A 12,990-nucleotide genomic window follows, 5' to 3' on the forward strand; every position below is an offset into this window, starting at 1 on the left:
TTAATTTTGTCATTTTGACATTCATAATCAGCAAAAGAGAGCTGATTAAAAATGAAAAATAAATTAACAGTTATGAAAAACAGTTAAAAACATTTAACTGCAGCAAACTTATTTCGTATGACAATGAAACATTTTCGCAAGAAATTTTTCCAACGCAAGAAATATTTTCAACGCAAGAAATATTTTTGAACTCGATTACTTATCTTGATTTATTTTAAATTCCTACTAGTACCAGTACTAAAGGTACCGGTACTATTAACCGTAAATTCCATTTTTTTCCGAAAATTGAATTTTTTCCATGTTACGGAAAAAATCTGATATACCGTAATTTAAACAGTAATAATTATCATAAAATCACTGAAACACTCTAATTAAATAATTATTGCGATAAAAATTACAGTATAATATTTTACGGTAAAAATGGATTTTACAGATGATGCACCCAAATCGCCGGTACTTTATACCGTAATTTGATCCAAAATGTTTTACAGTGTCAAAACTATTTACAGTGCAAAAACTATCCCAAATTTTGCCATCATAATAAAATTGCCATCATAAATTAAATTACTCAGATAAATCATAATGCAATGCTGTTATCAGTAAGGACGTCATTATTAAATATATGATTTTTTCTTTATTGGATCACGAAAAGTGTGATCATTGATAAAACTATTTGCATCAGGTTTTATTACTTATCAAGCGTCAGGACATAGCGTCAAGTGTTGGAACAAGATTACTTTTTTAACAGCTACAATTCAATTTCAATCAATTTTCAAATATAGCCATGTCTTTAAAATATATGTCAGGATATGATATGAGCTATAAAAGAGCTATTTCAAAAACGTTAGCTTTTAAACATAGAAAAGTATCCATAGAAAAAGCCTGTAAATCAAGTAAATGCGATGCACATAGAATAGCCCGTGAATCGCTTTCAACAAGAAGGCATGCATGAATAATAGCCTTTTCCGAAAGAGGCGGTATACCTCATTCCCCTAGTGTGTTTTTTTATACATTTTTTTTTCAAAAAAAAGGGGCATACATAAATCGAACGAAACAGGCAAAAACCTTATGTAAACATGAAACATCAAACTTTTCCTGTGTGCCCAAAACTGACATCAACTTCTTTGACATCTCTTTTTTCTGTTGCCATTCACGAAAAGGAAGAACATATATTTTTTATTTAGTCCTTAGATAGGGAAGCACCTCGTACATGTTTGCGCCTATAGCAAGAAAGAATAATAAAAACTGAAAAAACTCACACCGTTTTTGACTCTGATCGCGGCATATATTTATATTGCGTAAAATTGTATGGTGTGATACTGGCTATGGATGTCCATGGTTTTATGTATCCGATAGGAACGGAGAAAAATAGCTTTACATGTATTAAAAAAAGGGGGGGATGAATCAAAACGCTACCTTGCATGTCTTAAAGAGATTTCCTTAAACTTTTTTTTTAGATTCCCTTTGCTCCTTACTGCCCAAAGCAAAGTTTTGAAGAAAAAAAACTAAATAAAAGGTAAAGGTTCGCCTTTTTCAAACGGTGTACCATTGTGGTCCGCCGGAAGTACCCAAAGGGTTCACAGGAAGTAAGAACTTATTACATTCATCACTTGGTGGGGTAATTTGAATATAGGATCTTTTGACTCAAAGCTTGTCACTGGTGAAAAAGTGGACTCCCTCCCTTTTGTATGGGTTCTTTTTTTGTGATAGATTAAAAGCCCCGAGCGACAAGTGATGTAAGGGAGGAATATGCAGTTTGGAATCTTTTCTTTCATTTTATATTCAACAAAACGCGCTAAATTCTTGGCTAAGTATTTTTTATTAGAAGATCTAACTTTTCAACAGAAATAAACGAATATTCTTCCATTTTTCATGTACAATAAAAACGCAAACTCAATTTTTGAAGTATATCAAGATATCAGTTAATTGTAAATTACTTACTATATTAAGTCAGAATTTTGAGTGCGTATATGAAGTTTTAGATATATTTTACAGTATCAAAACATATAGGCAGTGGTTTGTGCAGGTTAATTATGTGAATTTCAATATAACTGACAAAAAATATACCTATTTAAATACAAAAATTCTTTCGAACTTTTAGTTCAAAAATATCACTGAATACTTGGTAAATAATTTAACTTTGAAAAGTTAAAATTCATAATAATATTAGTCAAGTTATTTTAAATCCATTATATTTTAGAGTTATTATTGTAACTATAGATTGTAGTTTGGAATTTTCTTTATGTTATTTCAATAAAAATGAAATATGTTCTTGATCCAGTATTTTCTTATTGGAGAAGTAACTTTGCAGTAAACTATTTTAGAAAAACTTCCGTAAATGACTTAGTACACTTTGTCAGCACTTAGTACGCTATCTTAACAATGTGCATGCTTTGGAATACTTATAGTACAGCAATTGCACAATGGTTAAGTATGTTCAACTCCTCTAAAACTCTAATGTTTAGAAATATTAAGAAATTTTATAGTTCTTAAAATGTATTTACTTTTTAAGCTTTTTTTTTTGTAAATGATAAAAATATCTTGATAAAAGCTAAATATTTGGCTTCTGATATTTTTAGTTCGGGCAAATATTATATATTTATAAATAATATATAAAAAATAATGTATCAAAATTATTTTAAAGAGTAATAATATGTAACAAAGAATTATAATTATTTAAATGTATTATAGGTAACAAATAAAACCTAAAAAGCTTTTGTCAATAAGTGCTTAATAAAGAAAATTAATACAATTTTATTTTTTTAATAAAATATTATAAGAGTTCGATAAAAAAACTTTTTTACCAACGAATACATTACTTTTCAAAGATAGAAAGAAATGCATTATTTTTCATTTAAATAAATGAAAAATAAAGCACAGGAACTTAAAAATTTTTGTAGATTTTGTTATCTTATAAATCAATATTTTTATTTTTCTCTTCAGATTATTTTATGAAATTGAAAAAATTATTATTTGTATTCGAAATTAAACATAAGTAGGGTAAGTGTGAAAATCAATCATAAAGTTAAAAAAAAAATGTAGTCTCGCAGTGGACTGATTATAAGGACACCAAGCCAACAACAGTGTGTCTGAGAGCGGGTAGGTAAATACTTTGATCAGACTGCGTAGAAACTGAGAGTGTGCTGTATCGGTTCTCTCTAAACTAATTTCGACCTGTGTGTTCGACTTTGCACTCAGGTCGACTGGCTAGTAAAGCTGGGGAGTCACCCCCTTCATTGAGGATCAAAATTGTGACGACATGTCTTCGAATCCTCCTCTGCGCACTGACTACAGGGCTGACGTAAACTATCCTCAATGGTAGACAGATCATGTGTTAGAGTTCCTTAGCCATCAGGCTAACCATGTGAGATTTTTGTAGTTTAGCTTGCCATTTAACGCAAAAGCCGGTCAGTTTCATCAAAAAAAATTTCTACAAAGGGAAATTTCTCCGAATACTTGATCCAGGAGTTCCCTTGTCTTCTGGATTGGGTTCAAAATTACAAGGTAACGGACTTTAACATTGGTAATCGTAAACTCAAAATTGGGTCGGCTGTTCAACGATGATCATAGATTATAAAATTGAAGCAGTCAATGTTAAAATAGGGTATGTAACATTTTTACGAAAAAAAGTTTTTTTGTTGTTTTGGAAAGTCAATCACCGATTATCTAATACCGAGTAATTTTCTAAACTGCCTAAAGAAGAGATCCCAACAATTTGGAAGCAATTAAAACAATCTTTCTACCTTTTGCACAGTTTTTTTTCTGGTTTTTCTCGAAAGTGCAAAAGTGTAACATTCCCCCTTTTAACATTGACTGCTCCAATTATGAAATAGCTCATTGTGCAGCTCTAGTGCGACGTAAATAAAGTACTACTTCGATAATAAAAAATGTGTATTTTTTTAATAATTTCTAAAATTTCTCAAAATCATCACAGTAATTGAAACGTTTAAAAATTTTAATTCAAAACAAGGATTTCATTTATTTAATTTGTATTAATTTCCACAATCTGAAATAGTCGTGTTTTTATGTAACTTATAGGAGGAGCCCTAATTTTCACGAATTGTATTCATCATCAATCACTTTATATTAGAAAAAAAAAACGAATGTTCAATTTAAAAAACCGACACACCTTTCTCTCCATTCTATTTAACACCTTTTTCATCTTCTAATCCGGCGTCCATCCTTCACAACTAGGGACGCGAATTTCCTTTCCCTCAAACTCGACCACCCCGCACCTATATCCGCACCCTCACAAAGTCAATAGACTGGGTCATTAAACTTTTTTTTTTTATCTCATCTATACCAAACCTTAAAATATGGAAGGTGCCCCGCCCTTTGCAGCATGAAAAGACCCGGAGTCCGGTAAAAAGGAAAAGTATAATTCTTAGGCCCCGGAAAAGATTCGACAATTAGCAATTATTCCTGTCCCTCAGCACTTCAGATCGGGGCAATCCTTCATTTACTTCCCTTTCCCTCAACCTTTTCCGGATCAAAAGGGCTTTTTCCCGAATAACCCGCCCTTTCAAACTGAAAATAGATGTCTAGAAACAATGGGCTGCGACGGAGAATTTGGGCAACAGGAGTTGAAAATGATTCTTTGCTTACTTTTGAGGGGTCAGAACCCAACTGAGAATAGGTTTAATTTGAATGTGGGATTTGAACATTACGCCCTCATTTTATGAAATTTGGATATTTTCTTGCGTAATTTCAGCAGAACAAAATTGAACATTGCTTTATCATCTAATGAAATTTAAAATTTTCTTAAAATTTAAACTGAACAAAATTAAAGACTGGTTAATCTTATGAAATTTAATTATTTCACTAAATAAGCTACTTAAGTTCGTTTTATAATTCACACAGAAAAAGTTTGAAAATTGCTATTGCTTGTTAATCTTATGAAATGTAGTTATTTTGTTTTATAACTCAAGATAATTTTGTTTTATAATGGCAAGAATGAGAATTGCTAACATAACTGATTTTCCACACAAAATGTAGTTATTTCGTTTTATAATTTAAACAGAACATGAAAGAGAATTGCTAATTGCTGGTTAATCTTACGAAATGTAGTTATTTTGTTTTATAATTTAAACAGAACATGAATGAGAATAGCTGAAATTACTGGTAAATCATACAAAATGAAGTTATTTTGTTTTATGATTTAAACGGAGCATGAATGAGAGTTGCGAACATTAATGGTTGATCTTACAAAATGAAATTACTTGGTTTTATAATTAAAAAAAAAAAAACAAGAATGAAAATAGCTAATATTGCTGGTTTCTCTTCCAAAGTGTTTTTTTATTTACTTATTTATTTTATTATAATTTAAACGGAATAAAATTGAAAATTGTTAATATTTCTCGTTTATCTAATGAAGCTTAATTATTTTATAATTGAAACTTACTATAATTAGAAAATTGCGAAAATTATTTCTTTATTTCATGAAATTCAGCTATTTTATTTCATTACGTAAACATTAAACAAAATTAAATATTCTTAATATTGATCATTTATTTTATGATATTTAGTCACGCTGCTTTAATTTAAACGCATCACAAATTGTGAAGTGCTAAATTTTACTTGCTTATCTTAGGCAATTTAAACATTTTATGATTTAAACAGAACAAAATTGAAATTTGCTAAAATTACTATTCTGGAATATTTCAAATGTTGACGGGTATCTCAGATTCAGCAATTTAATAAATACTAATACTTATTAGAACCTCAAATAACAAAATAAAAACGTGTAACACATTTTTTTTGCTATTTTAATTATAATTTAATTTTAGGTTAATTGCGATCCAAGAAAATGTTACGTAATTCAATTACTTTTTAAACCTCATATTTTTTTAGGATTTAATTTTAGAAAATTATGTCAGGAGATATCGCAAAACCTAGTGCACAAACTTGTGCATAATCAAGCCGTGCGCTTTTAATTACAACCTAGTTTGAATGGTAGAGAACTATTATAATAAAAATAGGTCTAAAATTATTCAATTTTATCACAAATACATTCCCTAAAAATATTTCTCCAAAGGACGTTTAATTAAGCGTCGATATTAATATTCCAAAGGGTCGACTTTGCTTTTCCATAGTATTTTAACGCAGAACGGTGTGTGATAGATTACATTGACAAGTAACATACTGAATTAGCAGCCGGCATCATTCGCCGCACATTTGGAAGATAAAACGAGCACCTAGATTACTAAAAGCAACTTTAACGTCCCCCTATATATCAGATAGAGAACAGCGAAAAATAGTTCCCATTTCTCAGCTCGTTTTATAGCCTTTTTCCTTCTCCATAAATTTCCGCTTTGTTTCCGGACAAGCGCTTGTCTTTTCTAAAATATAAAGCGGAATTAAAAATAGTCATTTTCTTTTGTTCCCTAGGTTAAGGTTGTTTTTGACTTTCGGACTTTCAATTAAATGGAAATAGTGTGTAATAAAATGATTTTTTTAAATAATGCTATTTAAATTATTGATTTTTTTTAATTGTTTAAAATAAAAAATAACGATTAAAACAAAAATATTAGTGGAGACTACTTCATTTTTCTATGTTTAATCAAGATCTTTGTTCCCGGACAAGCGCTTGTCTTTTCTAAAATATAAAGTTGAATTAAAAATAGTCATTTTCTTTTGTTCCCTAGGTTGAGGTTGTTTTTGACATTCGGACTTTCGATTAAATGAAAATAGTATGTAATTAAATGATTTTTTTTTTAAAAAAAGTTATGCTTTTATATGGTTAATTGTTTTTCTAAAGAATAAGCAATTAAACGAGCGTGCTATCACGAACTAGTTCATTTTTCAATGCTTAATCAACCTTTTGAAATGTAATAAAAGAATTTCCTTTCTTATGTAAAATTTATTTTAAAAGAAAAAATATCAGCAATTTAAGCAATAAACAGGCTTCTACCAATACTTTATTACAAAAAAAAACAAACAAAAAGAAAACAGATTTAATTTTATTAAAATTAGAAGTTTTAACAGAATCCAAATAGTTGTCCTCTAAGCAATTAAGGTATTGAACTCGATGACTTAATAACTTAAACTTTTAAAATATAAGCTACATTTAGCTTTCGAAAATATGTCTTCTTAAAAAAAAGTCCAACAACGTAGCTCAGTTTACCACTAAATCAATCCCTCCTTTCGAAATCTTAAATTTTTCCTTAAAAAATATATTTAAAAAAAAAAAAGGAATAAACTTTTCCTAGCAATACAGTAGCTTTTGAACTAAAGCATTTAACATGTTCAAACTAGTTTTTTAATTAGCAATCACCAATAATTTAGCATAATAAGTTAATAAGTGAAAATCATTTCATAAAAAATGCGCATTCTACAATGAGAAACTCCCAGCAATCATTTTATATAGATATCTAACGCGTCAATATTTTGGCCTTTTACAATTTTTATTTATTTAACAATCAACAATGCAACCAGATTTACTATATACCATTCCTTATAAAATTATTTAAAATATTTATTTATTCTTCAATAAATACATCATACTCTCAAGCTTCAAACAAATATTTTAAATTGATATCCAGCACCGCAATTTTTTGACATTTTATGCCTGTCTATTTTTAATTTAACATTCAACAATGCAACCAGGTTTACCAAATCCCAATCTTCATAAAACCAAACGAAATGTTTAATTATTCTTCAATAAATACATCACATTCTGAAACTTTCCAACGAATACTTTAAACTGATATCTAACACGACAAGGTTTTGGCATTTTAGGCTTGTTCTTTTAAAAACTACAATGCAACCAGGTTTACCACCGATTTTAATATCACCGAAAGAATCACAATAGCAAACGATTCGAATTTTTTTCTTCTTCCAGGAATAAGACGAGATGGTGGAAAAGGAATAAATGGGATAAGGGGGAAGAAAAAATTAAAGCGTAATTCTGGAAAAGGGAGGGTTGAACGTATCAGGAATAGAACAGCCGCTGCGTCTGAATTGTCGACCTACCTCGTTATAAAGAAGAAACTGTCATTAGTATTAGTAAGTCGGAGCTTGCGTTTTCCTAACGGAACATTAAGCAATTTTTCTTTTGATGAAATTTCGCAAACTCATTGACGATTCTTAATGCGAATCGATGCAGATAGAACTTCACGCAGAATTTCCAGCTGGAGGCGCATTTTGCAAATGCGAAGTTCTTTTTATCATTGAAGAACTGACATTTGGCGGGGAAGGGAAAACTTGGCGTTAAATTAAAAGAGATTGCTATTGATATTAGCTTTTTGATGGCTTTGAATGAAGAAAATGTTTGATTTCGTTTCACTGATGTAAAGTTGATGAGCCTTATTTCAATATTCATTACCGCCTTTTTTGAGAAAATAAATGTTTGTTGTAGTTATGGAATGATAGCAAACTCAACATTAATGATATTTCATATTTCCGTTAAAAATAAACAGATAAAAGAAAATTAAATTTGACTTATACTTAGCTGTTCTTTTATAATTTTTTAAAAAAAAACAAAACGATGTAGCTTAACGTTATATATAATCAGACACTTCAGTACTATATAGTATTTACTATATTATGGACTATCTTCAATTAACTGTAACTCTTAAAAAGTTTGAGTAAATATTTTATGATCTGTTTTTATATAAGCTTTGAATATAATTATTCTCAATGATAAATTTAATTTTGTTGTTATGGCTGTAGTGTTGAATTCCTTGGTCACCAATTCCTTCTTCTCCAATTCCTATTGGGTATCGTAATATACGACCGTGAAGGGTTAAAAAATGCAAACCATGGCTTTATGCATAAAAAAAGATAATAATTTTACAACTAGATCAGTAGTAAAGTTAGTTGAGTTAAGATGCAATAAGAGCATTTTTTTATTATTATTAATAGTATTGATTTAACACTATCCTATTTTTAAGTTCCATTTAGACAAAATGACGTAGTATTTCTTTATTTCATTTAATAAAAGTCGAAGATCGAAAAGTCTTAAATATATTGTAAGCATTCTTTATACATTGAGCTTAGAAAGTAATACCTAAACATCGCCATGAGCTACACGTTTTTACTTTTACATCCAAAACAAATGAGCTATATATTTTCTTAAATGCAATTTTTGGTATAATATAAAAGTGAAACGTTTTACTTAAAAAACAATCTTAAATATATATATTAAGTATTCTTAATCAATCAGCTTCTAAAGCAATATCCAAAAATCATCACAAGTTTCAAGTTTTTACAACTTAAAACATAAAATAGCTTCTTTAAAACGCAATTTTAAGCCATCGCGGCATCTATGAAGGAGAGGTTTAAAATCAGCTATTGTTTTATTCATTTTCAAGAATCAACTGATCTGTCACCTACCCCCCAAAACAAAAGCCCATCGTTCCCCTTCCAGTTGTTCACTAATCCACCCACACAACAATCACCTGACATGAAGGGGGGGGAGAGGACGAAAAGCAGATCGGTCGTATGATTAATGAGCTTTTGTACTGAGTTTTCGGGTGTCGTCAGAATTATGGGGAACACTCAGTGATCCTTGCCATAACTGTTTGGTTGCGCAACTGTCATGTCAATGAGAGCTGCAAGCATCCGTCGATGTCAAGACATCTTTTGTCGAAACCGGATGGACCTTTCATCGAATTTACTGCTCTGTAGCTTTCCTGATTAGTATGGACATTGTCGCCAAACTTTGGCATAAAATATTATTTGTTTTGGAAGATACAATGTTTTAGAAGTATTAAAATGGCAACCTAAATCATTCTTCAAAATAATCAAGGCAAGCTTTAAAATGTAAAATAAAATCCTTGTAAAAATATTTCGAATTTAATACGAATTTTTAAATTGAGATTTATATCAGTATAAAACAAATTCATAGAAATTCTTCCTGAAAATCGTCGCCAAACTTTGGCATAAAATTTTATTTGTTTTGGAAGATACAATGTTTCAGAAATATTAAAATGGCAACCTAAATCATTCTTTAAAATAATCAAAGCAAGCTTTAAAATGCTAAATAAAATCCTTGCAAAAATATTTTGAATTTGGTACGAATTTGTAAATTGAGATTTATAGTAATATAAAGCAAACTTATATAAAAATTATCCTTGAAAATCAAGTGAACTATGTATTGTTTGACTTGTTTTTTTAAAGAAAAAATGTGTTTAAATAAGATATTTATTACGATTTTTCTAAGTGGAAACATTATTTTAAAACCCCCATTATATTTTTCTTATCATATTTAATAATAAATTAAATGCATTTGATAATATTTTGGATTTGTTTTATATTTAGAAATTGGGATTTCATTCAATTAATATTTCAGATTCATTTATAGTTTTAATTACTTTTTCTTAATTTTCTGTTGGACTTTAGCAGGGTTGCCAAAAAATGCCAAAAGTGGTGACTACTGAAATTTAAAATCCTATTAAAAGATATCACATCTAGCAACGTCTTATAGCATTTTTTCCCCCAGTTTAATATTACTAGTGAATGCAACGAATGTTTTTGCCTTAAATGTACATAATAGTAAATGTAGGTCCTAGTGGTAATTACGATTGACTAATTAAAGATAAACAAATAAAATAGAACTGAGTTTCCACCACTGTTTATAGTTTTAGCAGTCTGTGGCATTCCTGCTTTAGGACCGTTTAAATCAAACTAGCTACGAATTATTTAGATATTTTCCTTTAATTGAAGGAAAACATTCCGAAAATTGAAACTTATATTATTTTCGTTAATTTAAGTTTTTTCTTTTTTTGCCTTGATATCCCCTCTTAAAATACATGTTAAAAATCAAATAAATAACAATAGTGCAGAAAAAGAAATACGAATTAATTTAAAAGGAATTAATCATTTTTATTTAGGAATATAAGTAACAAAACGAATATACTCCCATATTTATTTTAGTCAAAATTATATAGCTATTAATTCTAAATTAATAAAACTGAACAAAATATCGAAGTTTTAATAGCATTAAGGCAAAGCAATAATAAATTAAACTACAGTCGTAATTTTTTGTTTTGTTTTAACAATCAAACCTTTCACGTACTCATAAATTCCCCCTTCATTAAATAAAATACCAACTCATAAGTACCTCCAATATTTCCCCAAAAATCATTCTCCATTTCCAGAAGCCATCATTGCCACCCATCAACTCAAATAGTCACTTACAAACAAAGAAGTTTTTGAAAAATCAAACATTACTTCACTTCAATTCGGAATCCAGTTTTCTGCTAATCGTTTCGCGTAAGGCCATCTCTCTAGCAGCAAGGCAACTCAATTCTTCTGGCAAACACATCAAGAAAATATTTCTCTCTCTCGTTTTCCCTAATTAATGCTTGGTAAAGAGCGTTCCTACTGGAATCTTTGATAAATAGCGGGGGTGTTATTAGAAAAGGAAGCCCGAGAAATTCCAGAAATGGAGCAACAGACTGGATGATAACTTAAGACCAGAGCGAATTCTCTTAATAGTCGGACGTGGTGATTAGTCAGTGCTTAAATGGGAGGGAGGGGGCACAAGGGGGGGCTCACAGTTGAAATGAGCAATGCGACAAGTGCCTAGTACACATGGCTAACCCCATTTGTCATCTAAGTGTGAGACTCGAAATCTTTATTAATAATGAGAGAAAGTGCTTTTCAAATTAGATAAAGAGTGGTACTTGAAATAAAATGGACATTGACAATTTAACGAAGGTGGAAATGGTTTGTTAAACTGCTTGGGAAGTTTAGCTGTCAGTTTGCTTGTTTTACTTTATTGGTTTGACAGCTTCGAGATTTCCTTTTTACGTTTCTATTTGCATTCTAAATGCCCTTCTCAAATTATTATTTTCACTTTCTATTTCGAAGAATTTTATTTAAGTAGGAAATTGTCTTATGGTATTTTGTATTATTGTTTCACGTTTTATGTTCTTATAACGTTGTGTGCTTCTTGTTCTATGTCTTATAACGATCTATAGCTGTGTTTGATGCTCTATAATATTGTGTTGACGAATCATCGTATGATGTTCTGGTATTGTGATGAATTTAGTATTGTATTGTTCTAGTATTGTGTGATCATGAGGCTCTATAACATTGTGTGATGTATCATACCATGATCCTTTATAATATTACGTGATGAATCATCTCATTCTCTATTACAGTGTAAGATGAATTATCTCATGTTCTAGTATTGTGTGATGAATCTAGTATTGCATTGTTCTAGTATTGTGTGATCATGAGGCTCTATAACATTGCGTGATGTATCATACCACGATATATCATACCATGATGCTTTATAATATTACGTGAAGAATCATCTCATCATTTTCTATTACATTGTACGAGGAATTGTTTCATGATTTTCTAGTATTGTGTGATGAATCATCTCATAATGTTCTAAAATATTGCCAGTATGAGTGAGTTTGATATTGCGCAGAGTAAAGTACGATAGTTGCGATAGAATTTTTAATTTAGTTAGTTACAAGCACAGAAGTTCAAATTCACGAAGGTAAAATTTTGAAAATCCTTCTAATCTTCCTACCAAAACAAATTTTCTTGAAAATCAAATTAATTTCGGGTAATAAGATAAATAAATCTCTTTTTCATGAATCAATCTCAAAACCAAAAATATTTCAATGTAGCATTACTGGAAAAACATGACCTATAAAGTGTTAACTTATATGCCTTCAAAGCAAGTCAGGAAGTAAAGTTAAAGACAAAATGCTTTTAGTTACTTTGTATCTAGTAAAATCTTAATTATATATTAAGCGAGTTTATTTTCAATATTTTGAATCTGCGTCATTTAAATAAAAACGCAAATTCTTATAACATTGAGATGTTAAAAAATTATAATTGCGCTCTCAAACTCTATAAAATAATATATTATTCTATGAAATACAATATTTTTGAATAAATAGAAAATATTTCTCCAGCATCAAATCATGTGATAACTACATGTAAGAGTCTTGTTGCGAGCTGGATGTCCTAATGCGCACCAACATTACGAACGTCCAATAACAAGCCAATCACGCCACTGCATCAGAA

The 12,990-nt window shown here is 29.7% G+C and overlaps 1 protein-coding gene across 7 annotated transcripts in view; it reads right to left on the bottom strand.

Moving 5' to 3' along the window:
- LOC107453438 (dachshund homolog 1-like) overlaps positions 1-12,990 on the bottom strand; it is a 241,414-nt gene that overhangs the window by 5,696 nt on the left and 222,728 nt on the right.

The sequence above is a fragment of the Parasteatoda tepidariorum genome, chromosome 1 (assembly GCF_982258835.1).
Source record: "Parasteatoda tepidariorum strain Cologne lab strain chromosome 1, Ptep-v5.0, whole genome shotgun sequence".
Classification (NCBI taxonomy): Eukaryota; Metazoa; Arthropoda; class Arachnida; order Araneae; family Theridiidae; genus Parasteatoda; species Parasteatoda tepidariorum.